The sequence below is a fragment of the Microcaecilia unicolor genome, chromosome 2 (genome assembly GCF_901765095.1).
Source record: "Microcaecilia unicolor chromosome 2, aMicUni1.1, whole genome shotgun sequence".
Lineage (NCBI taxonomy): Eukaryota > Metazoa > Chordata > Amphibia > Gymnophiona > Siphonopidae > Microcaecilia > Microcaecilia unicolor.
The window spans coordinates 342,713,743-342,732,312 of record NC_044032.1 but is presented as its reverse complement, the minus strand read 5'-3'; positions in this window follow the sequence as shown (position 1 = coordinate 342,732,312).

The following is an 18,570-nucleotide window of genomic DNA, read 5'->3' as shown; positions in this document are numbered from 1 at the left end:
ATAAAATAATGAGTGGAGTGGAACAGGTGGATGTGAAGCGTCTGTTCACGCTTTCCAAAAATACTAGGACTAGGGGGCATGCGATGAAACTACAGTATAGTAAATTTAAAACAAATCGGAGAAAATTTTTCTTCACCCAACGTGTAATTAAACTCTGGAATTCGTTGCCGGAGAAAGTGGTGAAGGCGGTTAGCTTAGCAGAGTTTAAAAAGGGGTTGGACGGATTCCTAAAGGACAAGTCCATAAACCGCTACTAAACGGACTTGGGAAAAATCCAAAATTCCAGGAATAACATGTATAGAATGTTTGTACGTTTGGGAAGTTTGTCCAGGTGCCCTTGGCCTGGATTGGCCGCTGTCGTGGACAGGATGCTGGGCTCGATGGACCCTTGGTCTTTTACCAGTATGGCATTACTTATGTACTTATGTACCCGTTGAGTTGCAGCAGCTCACTGAGGCGGCGAAGACAGCGCTCGAGCCTCAATTCACAAAGTTGTCCGACCAGCTGGCGGGAGTAGAGTCCCGCTTTGATGAAACGACCCGCAGGACTGGAGAGCTGGAGGTCCGGGTAGCTGAGCTGGAAGACGCAGTGGCTGCCAAGGATACGATAATACAAGACTTAAGGAAAGAACTGCTGAGGCAAACGCAACACCTAGATGAGATGGAGAACCGATCGAGACGCTCAAACTTACGATTGATTGGCATTCCCGAATCAGTCCCGGACCGGTCCCTGGCGACGCAGTTGGAGCGCTGGCTGAAAGCGGAGTTTGCGCTCTCGGACAGCTTTGGGCCTCTGTGCCTGGAGAAGGCACACCGGCTGGGACGGAAGGCCGCTGCTGGGAACAGACCCCGGGCAGTTATAATCAAGGTGCACAACTTCCTCCATAAGGAGGAAATCCTGAGGGGAGCCAGAGCGAAGTGGGATACCCTGGACTATGACGGTGCAACAGTGAAGATATTTCAGGATTATTCCGCCACTTTGCAGGAGCGCAGGAAGGCCTTTGCCCCTATTTGCCGCCAGCTAGCCCAGAAAAATCAAAGATTTATGCTCCTATACCCAGCCCAACTGAAAGTACTGCAAGAGGGAGGCTGGCAGACATACCGGACGCCAGAAGAGGCGCAACTACTGCTAAAAACTGAACCACCCCTGGGAGCAGACCAGAATAGCTGAGAGAGACATTCACCATGTGGAGCCGTAGAAACCGGCTGGTGAAAACGCCTGTACAGGTTTGGCGAGGCATAAGGCTACCTTCCCATAGGGGGGGTAGCTACATGAGCACGTAAGGTTTATTAAGAGCATTGAGTTGTTTGAAAGGTTGAATTGCCTGTGGGGGAGGGGTTGGTTGCGGTGGAATAAGTTTGTGGTAGCTGGTATGAATGGACACCATCATAAGGGTGGATAGTTTGAGGGCAGAAGCGGTCTAAGCAAAGGGAACAGATTGGAGGTTGCCCTGGAGCAGGAAGGTTCAGCTCCTACATAACGGGTGAGGGGGGAACCCGAAATCATGAGGCCTCTATGCTTCCATTCTATGGGAGTTATGTGGGATCAAACGAAGGGCAGGAGGGAAGGAGGGAAGGGGTGAAGAAAGGGGGATGGGGAAGGGTGGGAAGGGAGGAAGTAGAGGAGAGGGGAGGGAGGCAGTTAGTAGACAACAACATTCCGCACCCACATGCACACAAAGACCATTAAGGGGACGGGTGAGGCTGGGCGCCCGTGTCCTATACACCCAAAATGAAAGTCACAGAGTACTTACTCAGAGCATTAGACAACTATGGCCAGGGTGACTCGCATTGTTTCTTAGAACGTGGGAGGCATAGCAACGCCAGTGAAAAGATCAAAAATATTACAGGCTTTGCAGAGGCACAGAGCGGATGTGGCCTGCCTCAGGAGACTCGTCTCTCGGAGGAAGAACATAGTCAGCTGAAGCGGTCGTGGGTGGGGGAGGTATTTGCAGCCTCGGCTTAATCAGGAAAGGCATAGCGGCAAAGGCAGAATTAATTACGGCAGACCCCCAGGGAAGATATGTCTTGGTCCACTTGTGGCTACAGGGCAGGGAAATCCTGGTGGTCTCCCTATACGGCCCCAATACTTACACACCAACCTTTTTTCAGTCGATAATAAAGCAGTGTGCCCCATATCCCTCGCTGAAACTGCTGGTCTGCAGAGATTTTAATTTAATAGCAGACCCAGGGATAGACACTACAAATCCAAGGGGCGCACCACATGGAGGAAGCAGAAAAAGGGCCCTCAGGACATTCATGCGCACCCTGAACCTGGTGGATGCTTGGAGAGCCCTACACCCTGAAACAAAAGATTATACCCATTTGTCTAGGGCCCATGGCACCAGCTCTAGGATTGATTACATATTGCTGGATAGTCAGGCATTCTCCTGGGTACGTAGCACAGGAATAGGCCCTACAGAGATATCGGACCATGCGATGGTATGGCTGGATTTAGAAGCCCCAGGATACTACCAGCAAACAGGGGGATGGAGATATCCGGGATATTTGTATGGGAACAAGGAATTCACACATTATCTAAATACTAAATGGGAGGAGTACGAAAGATTTAATAAGCAGCATGCAGTAGACCCAAACTTTATTGGATGGCCTCCAAGGCAGTTATGAGAGGAGATATAATAGCCTTTGTTCAAGCACGCAAGAAAAAGCAGGCCAGGGCGATCTTGCAGTTAGAGGCTCAACTCCAGCAGAGCAAAAGAAAGTACATAAAGGCCCTGACTGTGGCAAATAAAGAACAGTACTTAGTTGCCCAGGTGACGCTTAATACTCTCATCCATAACCAAACCACGAGATCTCTATTATATTATAAGTGTAGATTGCAGCGGTTTGGCAATAAAGCTGGAACTATGCTAGCAAGATTGATCAAAACAGGGGGCCCGGGACGGGTGATCACATCAATACGGGATCCTAGAGGGATGACAAAGCATAAAAGTGAGGACATTGGGCAGATCTTTCATGATTATTTTACTACGCTTTATGGAGGACTACGGAGAAGGAACACAGAACCATTAGTAGGCTATTTAGAGCGGGTAGGCCTCCCCAAGCTCCAGGCACAGCACATAGACATGCTAAATAGGCCCATTACTGGAAAGGAAATGCAGGACACCATTAAAGCACTGGCTTTGAGTTCAGCCCCAGGGCCAGATAGCTTTATGGGAGAATATTACAAAACTCTTCCAAAACCAGGGCTGGAGGCGTTGGGGAAATACCTGGAGCAAGCGATTGAAGATAGTGAATTTCCACAATATGTGAATGAAGCCCTGATCACTTTGATACCCAAGCCCGGGAAAGATGGGGCACTCCCAGGGTCCTATAGGCCCATTTCCTTAATCAATGTCGATGTAAAAATCTTAGCTAGAATACTTGCTACTCGTCTGGGGCAATTGCTCCCGGGCCTTATAGGCGAAGAACAAGTGGGATTTGTAAGGAACAGGCAAGCAGGGAGCAACGTCAGACGTCTTCTACTGGCGATGGCAAAGTGTCAGCGTGAACAGGAGTCAGCACTGATTCTTAGCTTGGACGCCGAGCAGGCGTTTGACAAGGTGGACTGGGGATACTTGTTTGGGCTATTATCTTATATGGGAGTACAGGGGTGGTTTGGAGACGCGTTACGGGCACTGTATAATAAACCCCGAGCAGCAGTACTGTTGAACGGAGTGAAGGGGGAGTCATTTGAGCTTGGGCAGGGAACTAGGCAGGGGTGTCCCCTCTCGCCCCTCCTCTTTATATTGGCAATGGAACCTTTACTTCGTGAGTTGCAGATGGATGGGGAAGTGAGGGGGGTACCCAGGGCCGTGCCGATGTGGTAAGCGAGGTAAGCGCCGCAGGGGGGCGCCCACCTCTGGAGGGCGCCGCTGCGGTGCTTACCCTCACCCCGCGCCGCAAAGGCCTTTAAATATTTCACCTGGGTCGCAGCAGCGTCAGTGAAAGCGCTGCCGACCAGCAAGGGCGGGGCGGTGGGGGCGGTCCGCCCCGAGTGTCATAAAAAAGGGGGGTGCCGCCGCTCCCGCTGCTCTTCTTCCTGGCAGCCCCTCCCCCGCACCAGCCCTTTAAAAATAAATTGCCGACGCGAATAGCGAGCGCAGCACCTCGTGTGCAAGTAAAAGAAGCGGATCCGATCATCTCATTGGGCCTTCCCTCACTGTCCCGCCCTCCTCTGACGCAACTTCCTATTTCCTCTAGGGCGGGACAGTGAAGGAAGGCCCAATGAGATGATCGGATCCTCTTCTTTTACTTGCACACGAGGTGCTGCGCTCCCTATCGCGTCGGCAATTTATTTTTAAAGACCGGGTGGCAGGGAGAAGACGAGGCAGGGTGAGGGTGGGGGACAGATAGGGTGAAGGTGGGGGGGACTCGGACAGCAGAAGGGACTGGGTGGGAGACAGATGGGGTGAGGGGGACTCGGATGGGCAGAAGGGACTGGGTGGGAGACAGATGGGGTGAGGGTGGGGGGCACTTGGATAGCAGAAGGGACTGGGTGGGAGCCAGATGGGGTGAGGGGGACTCGGATGGGCAGAAGGGACTGGGTGGGAGCCAGATGGGGTGAGGGGGACTCGGATGGGCAGAAGGGACTGGGTGGGAGACAGATGGGGTGAGGGTGGGGGCACTTGGATAGCAGAAGGGACTGGGTGGGAGACAGATGGGGTGAGGGTGGGGGGCACTTGGATAGCAGAAGGGACTGGGTGGGAGAAAGATGGGGTGAGGGGGACTCGGATGGGCAGAAGGGACTGGGTGGGAGACAGATGGGGTGAGGGTGGGGGGCACTTGGATAGCAGAAGGGACTGGGTGGGAGCCAGATGGGGTGAGGGGGACTCGGATGGGCAGAAGGGACTGGGTGGGAGCCAGATGGGGTGAGGGGGACTCGGATGGGCAGAAGGGACTGGGTGGGAGACAGATGATAGGGTGAGGGTGGGGGGCACTTGGATAGCAGAAGGGACTGGGTGGGACACAGATGGGGTGAGGGGGACTCGGATGGGCAGAAGGGACTGGGTGGGAGACAGATGGGGTGAGAGTGAGGGGCACTTGGATAGCAGAAGGGACTGGGTGGGAGCCAGATGGGGTGAGGGGGACTCGGATGGGCAGAAGGGACTGGGTGGGAGACAGATGGGGTGAGGGTGGGGGGCACTTGGATAGCAGAAGGGACTAGGTGGGAGACAGATGGGGTGAGGGTGGGGGGCACTTGGATAGCAGAAGGGACTGGGTGGGAGCCAGATGGGGTGAGGGGGACTCGGATGGGCAGAAGGGACTGGGTGGGAGACAGATGGGGTGAGGGTGGGGGGCATTTGGATAGCAGAAGGGACTGGGTGGGAGACAGATGAGGTGAGGGGGACTCGGATGGGCAGAAGGGACTGGGTGGGAGACAGGGTGAGGGTGGGGGGCACTTGGATAGCAGAAGGGACTGGGTGGGAGCCAGATGGGGTGAGGGGGACTCGGATGGGCAGAAGGGACTGGGTGGGAGACAGATGGGGTGAGGGTGGGGGTGGGGGTGAGGGTGGGGGGCACATGGATAGCAGAAGGGACTGGGTGGGAGACAGATGGGGTGAGGGGGACTCAGATGGGCAGAAGGGACTGGGTGGGAGACAGATGGGGTGAGGGTGGGGGCACTTGGATAGCAGAAGGGACTGGGTGGGAGACAGATGGGGTGAGGGGGACTTGGATGGGCAGAAGGGACTGGGTGGGAGACAGATGGGAGAAGGGGCATGGATCTGGAACTGGGGTCTGAAAAGTGAGCAGGAGGGAGAATGGGGTCATGCCTGGGGCAGAGGTGGATGGGAGAATCAATGGATCTGGAACTAGGGGCAGCCGCAGGTGGGAACTGGGAGCCGAAAAGAGGGGGCATTGAGAGAGGGGGGATAGATCCTGGATGGAATGGGGAGTGAGAGGGAGGGCAGACCCTGAATGGATGGGAGGGGGAAAGAGAGAGGGCAAATGGTGAATCGAAGGAGCAGAGAGAAAGGGCAGACAGTGGATAGAAGGGAGTGAAAGAGCAGACAGTGGATGGAAGGGGCAGAGATAGAGGGCAAATGCTGGAGGGAAAGGAGAGAGAGAGGGCAGATGGTGGATGGAAGGGGGAGAGAGAGATGGCAGACTGGGGCAGATGGTGGATGGAAGGGGCAGAAATAGAGGGCAGATGTGGATGGAAGGCACATTAGAGAGGGCAGACACTGGATGGCAGAGAGAGAGCGAAGACAGATGCTGGATGGAAGGAAGACGGTGAAAAGAAGATGAGGAAAGCAGAAACCAAAGACAACAAACTGTAAATATATATTTTTATTATTTTGCTTTAGGATATAGTATTTTAGCTGTGTTAATAAATGTTTATAAATAGAACATGTAAATAAGGTAATCTTTTTATTGGACTAATTTTAATACATTTTGACTTAACTTTCAGAGAACAAAACCCCCTTCCTCAGATCAGGATAGGATACTGTAACAGCACTATACTGTATTGACCTGAGGAAGGAGATTTTGGCCTCTGGAAGTTAAATGTATTAGTCCAATAAAATGGTATTATTTTATTTTCTGTATTTGTTTTATTTCTATTTGTTAATTTGTAAAGTGGTGATTGGTATTTGTTAGTTTTTTCAAATTTACATCTGCTGTCTTTATATTTTGCACAGTACTAGGAGACATTTTCTGTTTCTGTGGCGTTGCATTGTATGCAGAGTCTGGCATTGGGGGTTCAGTTTAATTTTTGTCTAACTAGAAAGTTTATGATTACTTATTCTATAGTGGATTAGGGTGTATCTGTGTTTGTGAAAAAGACATGGCTTTCAGTTGGCATTGACTGTGCAGGATCGACGATCTGTACTATTCTGTCTGGTTTCGTTTTACAATAGGTGAATTGATGTTGTAGTGCTCACTGTAGTGCTTAAGATGCTTTCCTTTTCCTTGTGTGACTCATAGAAACGACTGCTTATGGTATGGTAAAATTGCTCTATAGGTCGTGTTTTGTATTCTCGGTATGCCTAGTACTGGATTTGGGGGGGGGGGGGGGGTTAAAAAAAATGACCGGCCCCGGGTGTCAACTACCCTAGCTACGCCACTGCTGCCGACGTCTCCCTTCCCTTGCACTCATTGGTTCCCTCAGTGTCCCGCCTTCTTCTGACGTCAGAAGAAGGCGGACACTGAGGGAACCAAGAGCGCAAAGGGAAGGGAGATGTCGGCAGCGCTCCGCTTTCACTGACGCTGCTGCGACCAGAAGTAAAAGATTTAAAGGCCCCAGGGCGCGGAGGGAAGGGCAGAGAGGCATGGATGGGAGGGCAGAGAGGCATCGATGGGAGGGCAGGGCCCAGGGAGAGGACAAATTGCTGGAAGGGGAGGGGAGAGAGGATTGCTGGCTATGGATGGAGGAGGGAAGGGCAGAGAGGGACAAGGATGGACATGGATGGGAGGGCAGGACCCAGGGAGAGAGGAGAAATTGCTGGAAATGGATATAGAGCAAGAAATGAAGAAGAAAGGAGAAAAGTAAAGAAATAAATGGAAAGGAAGCCCTGGAAATGGAGTTAAGAGGACAGATAGCAGCAGAATCAGATACTGGACCAGCATGATTGAAAAAAGAAAGTCACCAGACAACAAAGGTAGAAAAAAAATCATTTTATTTTCATTTTAGCATTTGGAATATGTCCACTTTGAGAATTTACATCTGCTATCTTATTTTGCAATGTATACCAATTTGTTTCTAAGAATATTGCTGACAATTCCTTTCAGTGTGGCAAGTGGTGAGCGATCATTTTCATGGGGGGGGGGGGGCGTGATCATTTTCACGGGGGGGGGGGGGGGGGGGGGGGGGCGCCAATTGATAGTCTGCAGGGGGGTGCCAGAGACCCTAGGCACGGCCCTGGGGGTACCGTTGGAGGGCGGCATAGTCAAAGCCCTGGCATTTGCCGATGACCTCCTTGTGATCACCCAGCAACCGGAACACTCAGCAAGCAGGATTTTACGGGTGATAGAGGATTTCGGGACCCTCTCAAGATACACATTGAACATTCAGAAGTCTAGGGCTTTGGAGGTGTTGCAGGGAGATACTATCAGGCAAAGGGTGGCACTGCCTATGGAGTGGGAGAAGGAGGCCATAAAGTACCTAGGAGTCACAATTCTCCGAGAGCTCCCACAAATGCATGAGTGGAATGTGAGAAAGCTGTTGAATGACACGAAGTTGAGCTTGCAAATGTGGCAAGGGTTCCCAATTTCACTTCTGGGTAAGATAGCTCTCTACAACATGGTGATAGTGCCTAGGTGGTTGTATGTGTTCCAGACCTTGCCCTTATACCTGTCTAAGCTGGATGAAAAGAGACTTAACAAAATTCTACAAGTCTATCTGTGGGCGAGGAAAAAACCAAGAACAGCACTGTCAGCTCTATACCTACCGGTGGAGTTCGGAGGCTTGAGATTGTTGAACTTACGCTATTTAACAATTACTAGTGGACTGAGACACGTGAATGATTGGCTTAGAGGTACACAATACTTTACCCCAACCTCCCTGGAATTATCGGAGGTGAAGCGGAGACATATTAGCTACCTGCTGCATAGGAAAAGCAAGGGCAAGCCTTGTTTGCTGGTAGAGGCGCAACTGTTGCCGGCGGCACAAGCGGTGTGGCGTTGGCTCTGCTGGCACCATGGGTTCCTGGCTCGCACGACCCCTTATCTCCCAATCTGGGGCAATTTGGAATTCACGCCGGGACAGAGCCATGAGGCCTTTAAGCGCTGGAGGACTAATGGACTGGAGTACCTCCTGCAGGCGATAGATGAACATGGAAGAGTCAAGCCCTGGAAAGATCTTAGGGACCGGTTTTCCATGAACTCGTCAGATTGGTTCCACTACTATCAATTAAAACATTATATTGCCAGCCTTCCACAAGAAGCACTGACAGAGGATGTGCAGGAAGAGCTGGGGTCAGCTCTCTCGCTGGTCGCACAGCAGAAAGTCCCACTAACGTACTACCACAGACCTCTAAAGGACATGGCAAAAGAGCCAGATTTTGAGACATTGTCAAACAGGTGGAGTATGGAGCTTGAAGCCGAAATTACGGCAACCATGGTACGGGAACACCTATTAAGGTATCGCAAGAATACGGATCAAGCGCACTACTGGGAGCTCCAATTTAAATTCACAATGACAGCATATATTCCCCCGAGAAGGGCGTTCCACATGGGCCTGTCGCCAGATGGGGCATGCCCCAAATGTAGAGCGGAGGGTGCAACTTTGGGCCATATGTTTTGGAGCTGCCCGCGAGTGAAGGTCTTCTGGAAAATGCTGGTGCAACAGTCTGCTGTCGCCTGGGCGATACGTTGGCAAGTTGAGCCTAAACATCTGTTTGGATACCCCCGGCTGGTGGGACATTTGCCAAGGGGATGCCGGGCATTTGTTTCCAGAGCCATAATGTTGGCAAAGAGGACAATACTACTGGCATGGCTGTCTACGCAGGGTCCTACACTTCATCAGTGGAGAGGACAGATGATCCACCTGTTGCGCACAGAGAGAACAAGATTGGGAACTGGAAGGCTGCAGATCATAAAAACTTTCTGGCATTGCTGGACTCCTTTCTGGCTGACTTTGACACCCCAAGCCAGAGGACAGATAATGAACATGTGATAGGGGAGTGGAAACTAAATAGACACAGCATGTGGGATGCGGACAATAACTGTGATAGGAGAAAGGGGAGGGAGGGGGGAATGGGCAGGGAGGGAGGGAGGAGAAAATTGGAAAAAGTTGTTGGAGAGCAAGCAGTAATGCAGACCAGGATGTACAGCAAAGAACATTGGGAGCTATTAGCTAGGCAATGTAATACAATGACACAGATGCTACAATGTTATGGGTTAACTAGGTATGTCTTGGTGCGGCATCTACCTTCGCAGTTTCCTTCACACACCTTCGTGCATCTCGGAGTGGCTTGGAATGTTGGTGCCTTCTCCTCCTCCATCTCCCCGCCATGATTCGATGCGGGGTTAGAACTCGGTTCGGCATCATCTGGGTGTGCGGCATAGACGCTCTGGTCGTTGCCATGTTCTGTACCCTTGATAGGTACTCTGCCATTTTTGGCAGGATGATCTGAATTCAATTCTTCTATACGTGTGGCTGTTTCCTTTCTCAGCCCGTGCAGCATTGTGTGCTTCTCTTGCTTAGGAGTAAGCTTCATACTTGCTATGGCATCCTCGGAATCGGATTTCTCCGTCCTGTGCCGCTCAGGGCGGTCATTGGACTGGTTAAGCTCTGCGCTCCCCAGATCTTTGCTGGTCAGACACTCTACTGGCTCATCTCTTGCTGTTGCTTTAAGTCGAGCAGCTGACGTCACTGCCAGTTGGTTGGCTTGCACCTTTCTGACACTTGATGCGGAGTGTGGCTGTCCAGCTCCCTCTGGTTTAGACCAAAGGAGTTCAGCCGATATTCTGCTTGAGAGCGACTGCTCCGGTCTCTCTTGCTTCTGCCCTGTGCGAGGGCTTAGACTTTGCGATGAGTGTTCTAGCTCATTTCCCTTTCGCTTCAGCCCTATGTGAGGGCTCAGACTCTGTGGTGAGCGTTCTTGCTCATTTCCCTTTTGCTTCTGCCCTGTACGAGGGCTCAGACTCTGCGGTGAGCGTTCTTGCTCATGTCTCTTCTGCCCCCAGTCTGCGTGAAGGCTCGGACTCTGCGGTGAGCGTTCCTGCTCGTGTCCCCTTTGCTTCTGCCCTGTGTGAGGGCTCAGACTCTGCGGTGAGCGTTCTTGCTCGTTTCCCTTTTTCTTCCGCCCTGTACGAGGGCTCAGACTCTGCGGTGAGCGTTCTTGCTCGTGTCCCCTTTGCTTCTGCCCTGTGCGAGGGCTCAGATTCTGTGATGAGCGTTCTAGCTCATTTCCCTTTTTCTTCCACCCTGTACGAGGGCTCAGACTCTGCGGTGAGCGTTCTTGCTCATGTCTCTTCTACCCCCAGTCTGTGTGAAGGCTCGGACTGCGGTGAGCGTTCCTGCTCATTCCCCCTTTGCTTCTGCCCTGTGCGAGGGCTCAGACTTTGCGGTGAGCATTCTTGCTCGTGTCTCTCCTGCCTCCAGTCTGTGTGAAGGCTCAGACTCTGTTGCTGAGATGGAGCGTCTCTGTTAGCGCATCTTTCTGGAGCGAGTGCTAGTGGTAGTGCATCCATGTGCATGCTTGCGTGTGAGTCACTGTCGTACGAGCTTGCCTCTGTAGTGTGCTCTGCTTTAGGCTCATTTATCTTGGGTGCGTTAAACTCTGACGAAAGTAGATCAGGTTCCTCGGTATATGAGGGTTCTTCTGACTCAAATTGCTTTAATGCGCTAGTAGGTGATGGGGTGTGTGCCATCGCATGAGCTTTGGTTCTTAGCGCAGGATCTTCAGAGACAAGGCGGTTAAGTCGTTTCTTTCTGTCATTCTGATCTGCAGCAGCTTCGAGAGCCTTGGCCTTTGCCTCTAGTGAAGCTAGTTTTTTCTCATGCTGGAGCACTTCTGTGATAATGTCTCGCCCAGCTTTTTCACGCACAGTCTCAGCCTCTATCTCCGCCCTTATGCGCGCTTCTCCAACCTCCATCTTGGCCTTTCTGCGGGCTTCCTCAGCATCCAGTGCAACCAGTTTTAGCCTCAGGGCGGCTTCTTGTGCAATGTAAGGAAGCTGAGCCTTGGCCACCTGTGCCATAACCCGCGCCTGAAGGGCCGCCGACCTGGCTGTCGATTGGCTGGAACGGCTTAGTTTCTCGCTGTACTTTTCTTGCTTTGCTTGATAAAGTTCCGGGAGTTTCTGGGTTACCTGGCAAGTTCTTCTGCTCTTGAACAATGCGATGCCCTCTGGCCATTTCTGCGCGCCTGGTGCAGGGGACACTTCATCTGGTCTTGTCTGTAAGGCGTTAAGTTCTGCCATCCTGCCCTGGTTTGCTTATCTGTCTTTATTAAGTGAAAAGTCAACTCTTGTGTGCAGGGGGGCTGGGGATGTAAGGATTACCCAGCACGAAGCAGTTTGTCTTTCAAGCTGTTGGATTCAACTGGATCAAGTTTCACTGTTATGTTACTGGGCAAAGGAGGAGGGAGGGGGACTGGAGAGAGTAGCTCTGAGTCAGGGCTGTGGCTTCAAGCAGTAACCTAGCAACAGATTGCCTCCCGCCCTTCTTGCCCAAAGACCTTCAGGGCTCAGATTTCTGAGGCTGGAGGGAGAGGGGAGGGGGACCTTCTGTCCTCAGTAATCACAGAGGTGTGATATTCAGACAAAGAGCTAGCTGCACATTCTTTGGCTCACTCTGATGTCTTGCTTGAAGGTTAAACGTTCACAGGTTTGTCAACACAAAACATTTTTTTTTTCTCTGACCCTTTAGCTGCTGGCTTCATTTACTGATGACCCAAAAAATGGGGGGGGGGGGGGGGGGGGCTGCTCTCGAGCAGGAGAGGACGATAGGACAGTGCTTTTGACTAAAGGCTCATTAAGCTTTCGTGCATCTGCCTCTTAATGGCTCTCTGGAATGTAACCCATTGCTAGCACAGTCTTCTCAAAGCTTTGGTTTTGAAAACTCTGCAAATCCACTGCTTTTTCCCAGCTAAGTTCTTCTGACAGATGCTTTTAAACTTTAAACAGTCCAATGTTGCTTTCTTTAGCTGCAAGTTCACTTAAATGCATTTCAATTAACATAGGCAGTGCTTACTGGTGGGCCAGATGAGAAGGGGTCCCTTCTGTGCAGGAGAGGGTATTTAAATTAATCACTATCAAGAATGCAGGCAGACACTGGATTCAGTTTAAACCTCCACGATTTTCTGCTTCTTTCACAAGCTCCACTTATCTAGTAGATGCATTTTAACTTTAACAGATCATCCAACATTGCTTTCCTTATGGCTTCACTAGAATGCAGATCAATTAACATCCAGACAATGCGCAGTTACTGATTTTCCTTTTCTTTTAAACACACCTGACCCTTCTGTTCTCTTAAAGGCACAGTTGTCCTGCTCCAAACTTTCCTCACAGCTATTCAGTTATAATACTGGATTTTTTACTGTCATGACTCTCGGGGCTTGATAATAAGAAGCCCCAATATCATGGAGCATAACCCTGGCGCAGCAATCACCTGAAGTCTCTATTATTTTATAAAGTCTCTTTTATTGAATAAATCACAGATAATTTACTCACAGATAGATGTTCAGGATACAGAGACTTCTTAATCTGGAGGCTGTGGGAGGTGGAGATCTGAAGAGAGGTAGTTGTATTGCAGGGGGAGGGGAAAGTAGTTGAACAGGTAGAAATAGTCCAAAGCTGGGTGACTGCAATGTGCAATATCTCATTTGGAAGAAGATATTTACAGGGTAAAAAATCCAGGTTCGTTACAGGGAGTTTGAGCCGGACAGAGCTGTCTGGAGCGAGATGGTGTTATTAACTCCATGTCCCTGGCTGTAATGGAGGAAGAAGCCCCTCGTGGCTGAAAGGACAAGGAAGTGGTGGGGCTTCACACAGGGAGGAGCAGATAGAGACCAATGGGGACAGAGCCTGCTATCGGATAGCAAGGGGTAGTCCTAGAGATAGGAGGGAAAGGTCATACCTGGCTGACTTCTGTGGACAGAATAGTAAGACTGAGCAGGAAGACAAAAGAGCCAAGCTTGGCAGAGAGAGAGGGAGAGAGAGAAGGTCTGAGCAGCCTCACAACCAGTGATAGCAGTTCTTACACAGCCAAACAAGTATGGTTGCACTGCCTGTGAACTACATTACCCACAGTGCATTGCTCATGTATTTTTCCAGTGGGGAAACTGCAGCAATGATAGTCCTTGGGTCTGAGAATAACAGTAAAGGCATTACACACATTTTAGGATCACGTTATAAACTAGTGCGAGGCTGTCGGAGGACAGAACACTCCCCGCCTGGTATCGGTAGATACCACTATCCTTATTATCACACTTTATCAAATTAATCGCATGCAAGGTCCATTATTGACATTCAGGCTGTCCATCGGCTGTCACGATCCCAGACTTCAAACAAACAGTCGCGAACTCTGTTACAATGTAAGTTCTTGACCTATTGTCGTCGAACGGCAGCAGGAGGCAAATCTCCCGAGCAGGACTGGACTAACAAGCTTGGTTTGGCTGGAACCAGTTGCTAGGACGGGCTTCGCTTAGCAGGAACAGGATTCAAGATGCTGGAACCAGGTTCAGGGTGCTCGAACAAGCTGGACGGGAACAGGATTCAGGATGCTGGAACAAACTTGACAGGAACGGGAGCTGAAAGCAAACAAAGCAGAGACGAGCAGGCAGGGGACTGGAGCTGAAGACAACCAGGATAGACACAAGCAGGATACAAAGCTAGCCCTCACAGACAAACAACAGGACTAAGGCTGAAGCTAAGGCAGAGAGGGACTAGAACAAACAAGGCAGGCTAGGCAGGACACAAACCGACCTAGAGACAGACCACAGACTAAGGCTGGAGCTAAGGTAGAGGAAAACTAGAACAAGCAAGGCCGACTAGGCAGGACACAAATCTGACCTACACAGACAAACAACAGAACTATGGCTGAAGGTTGAACCCAGCACACAAACAGACTGAGAAGAGCAGAGGCAGAAGTACCCATAGACACACAGACTATGAACGAGGTAGAAGTGCTAGGCTTCCTTATAAACAGGACAGAGGCAGGAAATACACAGAACCCAAAGTGAGGCTTGACACACACAGGAGAGAAACACGCAGACAGTAGCCAGCACAGCAGCTGACCCTCAGGACAAGGTGTGGACCAGAGGGGGATCACGACCACAGTTGTGGTACTGGCTGAAGGGTCATCTTCTTCATCACACAGGAGCTGAAACGAGAGACAGACAACAACAACACTAGACAACACAAAAGAGAGAGAGAGTCTTTGAGTCCTTGGTCTTCATGGGAGGATGGCGACTCTCTGTGCTTGTGCTTCTTCGGGTGGTCCAGGAAGCGAAATCTTGGCGGTGGGTCATACGGGCCATTCACTGTAGACAGGATGCTTCGTTGGGTGCGCTGGCGCAGCTGGGTGGAGACCCAAAGGGTGAATTCCCAGTTTAGGCCAAGGCGGCGTTGAAACGAGGGTGTGTCCACACCCAAGTCTAGATCTTTCAGGTCTCTGGCATGGTCTACAGAAGGGAATGACTCATCTTTACTGAACTCTTTGTTCATCATGCTCAGGAACTCTTTATCTTTTATGGAGAAGGCTGGTTCGTCTCCATCTTTGGTGTTCTGGAACACTGAGCTTCCCAGGTGTTCTCCTAGATCTGCTGGAGAGACTATTTTGTAGAGCGTTGGGACAATGCTCTGTTCCTTCTGGGCGGGAGCTTCTTTGGTGGTTAAGTGGTTGGTACATGGCTCGAACAAGGAAGAGCACCCGCTGTCTAGGACATTGGTGTGAAGTACCTTGACATTTGACTTTCTTGTTCGCTTGAGGCAGGCATCGCCTGCCGTTGTCCCACCCAAGTTGAGTGGGTGTGCATAGGGAGCACTGCATGGGCTCTTGCCTGATTCATGGATACCCAGGGGTTCTGGTGCATCTCTGTCTGGCAAAGGCGAGATCTCAGCGTCTGGCTTCAAGTATGCAAGCTGGTCGGTGGTGGGCCTCAGGTAAGGGTGATTCCGGGCAGCCTGTAGCGTGGGACTCTCACCCTTGTCATTTGGTATCTGGTCACGTTCAAACTTTGTGAGTGACTGTGGCATGGTGTCTCCATTCATAGCCTCTATCGTGTAACCGCTTGCTGCTTGCCTTGCCATCTGTACGGCCTTTGCACAAGTTTTGATGCTGTCTTGGGTGTAGTTTTGGTGGATGTCGAACAGGTCATGGCGCTCTGATCTTGCAAGAGGCCTGTTGCTCTGCTCATTTATGACAACGTACGTTTTGGCTGCTTCGTCACGTCGTCCTTTAAGGTGCACTTCGGTCAAGCATGTCTTGGTGCGGCATCTACCTTCGCAGTTTCCTTCACACACCTTCGTGCATCTCGGAGTGGCTTGGAATGTTGGTGCCTTCTCCTCCTCCGTCTCCCCGCCATGATTCGATGCGGGGTTAGAACTCGGTTCGGCATCATCTGGGTGTGCGGCATAGACGCTCTGGTCGTTGCCATGTTCTGTACCCTTGATAGGTACTCTGCCATTTTTGGCAGGATGATCTGAATTCAATTCTTCTATACGTGTGGCTGTTTCCTTTCTCAGCCCGTGCAGCATTGTGTGCTTCTCTTGCTTAGGAGTAAGCTTCATACTTGCTATGGCATCCTCGGAATCGGATTTCTCCGTCCTGTGCCGCTCAGGGCGGTCATTGGACTGGGTAAGCTCTGCGCTCCCCAGATCTTTGCTGGTCAGACACTCTGCTGGCTCATCTCTTGCTGTTGCTTTAAGTCAAGCAGCTGACGTCACTGCCAGTTGGTTGGCTTGCACCTTTCTGACACTTGATGCGGAGTGTGGCTGTCCAGCTCCCTCTGGTTTAGACCAAAGGAGTTCAGCCGATATTCTGCTTGAGAGCGACTGCTCCGGTCTCTCTTGCTTCTGCCCTGTGCGAGGGCTTAGACTTTGCGATGAGCGTTCTAGCTCATTTCCCTTTCGCTTCAGCCCTATGTGAGGGCTCAGACTCTGTGGTGAGCGTTCTTGCTCATTTCCCTTTTGCTTCTGCCCTGTACGAGGGCTCAGACTCTGCGGTGAGCGTTCTTGCTCATGTCTCTTCTGCCCCCAGTCTGCGTGAAGGCTCGGACTCTGCGGTGAGCGTTCCTGCTCGTGTCCCCTTTGCTTCTGCCCTGTGTGAGGGCTCAGACTCTGCGGTGAGCGTTCTTGCTCGTTTCCCTTTTTCTTCCGCCCTGTACGAGGGCTCAGACTCTGCGGTGAGCGTTCTTGCTCGTGTCCCCTTTGCTTCTGCCCTGTGCGAGGGCTCAGATTCTGTGATGAGCGTTCTAGCTCGTTTCCCTTTTTCTTCCACCCTGTACGAGGGCTCAGACTCTGCGGTGAGCGTTCTTGCTCATGTCTCTTCTACCCCCAGTCTGTGTGAAGGCTCGGACTGCGGTGAGCGTTCCTGCTCATTCCCCCTTTGCTTCTGCCCTGTGCGAGGGCTCAGACTTTGCGGTGAGCATTCTTGCTCGTGTCTCTCCTGCCTCCAGTCTGTGTGAAGGCTCAGACTCTGTTGCTGAGATGGAGCGTCTCTGTTAGCGCATCTTTCTGGAGCGAGTGCTAGTGGTAGTGCATCCATGTGCATGCTTGCGTGTGAGTCACTGTCGTACGAGCTTGCCTCTGTAGTGTGCTCTGCTTTAGGCTCATTCATCTTGGGTGCGTTAAACTCTGACGAAAGTAGATCAGGTTCCTCGGTATATGAGGGTTCTTCTGACTCAAATTGCTTTAATGCGCTAGTAGGTGATGGGGTGTGTGCCATCGCATGAGCTTTGGTTCTTAGCGCAGGATCTTCAGAGACAATGCGGTTATGTCGTTTCTTTCTGTCATTCTGATCTGCAGCAGCTTCGAGAGCCTTGGCCTTTGCCTCTAGTGAAGCTAGTTTTTTCTCATGCTGGAGCACTTCTGTGATAATGTCTCGCCCAGCTTTTTCACGCACAGTCTCAGCCTCTATCTCCGCCCTTATGCGCGCTTCTCCAACCTCCATCTTGGCCTTTCTGCGGGCTTCCTCAGCATCCAGTGCAACCAGTTTTAGCCTCAGGGAGGCTTCTTGTGCAATGTAAGGAAGCTGAGCCTTGGCCACCTGTGCCATAACCCGCGCCTGAAGGGCCGCCGACCTGGCTGTCGATTGGCTGGAACGGCTTAGTTTCTCGCTGTACTTTTCTTGCTTTGCTTGATAAAGTTCCGGGAGTTTCTGGGTTACCTGGCAAGTTCTTCTGCTCTTGAACAATGCGATGCCCTCTGGCCATTTCTGCGCGCCTGGTGCAGGGGACACTTCATCTGGTCTTGTCTGTAAGGCGTTAAGTTCTGCCATCCTGCCCTGGTTTGCTTATCTGTCTTTATTAAGTGAAAAGTCAACTCGTGTGCAGGGGGGCTGGGGATGTAAGGATTACCCAGCACGAAGCAGTTTGTCTTTCAAGCTGTTGGATTCAACTGGATCAAGTTTCACTGTTATGTTACTGGGCAAAGGAGGAGGGAGGGGGACTGGAGAGAGTAGCTCTGAGTCAGGGCTGTGGCTTCAAGCAGTAACCTAGCAACAGATTGCCTCCCGCCCTTCTTGCCCAAAGACCTTCAGGGCTCAGATTTCTGAGGCTGGAGGGAGAGGGGAGGGGGACCTTCTGTCCTCAGTAATCACAGAGGTGTGATATTCAGACAAAGAGCTAGCTGCACATTCTTTGGCTCACTCTGATGTCTTGCTTGAAGGTTAAACGTTCACAGGTTTGTCAACACAAAACATTTTTTTTTCTCTGACCCTTTAGCTGCTGGCTTCATTTACTGATGACCCAAAAAATGGGGGGGGGGGGGGGGGGGGGGGGGCTGCTCTCGAGCAGGAGAGGACAGTGCTTTTGACTAAAGGCTCATTAAGCTTTCGTGCATCTGCCTCTTAATGGCTCTCTGGAATGTAACCCATTGCTAGCACAGTCTTCTCAAAGCTTTGGTTTTGAAAACTCTGCAAATCCACTGCTTTTTCCCAGCTAAGTTCTTCTGACAGATGCTT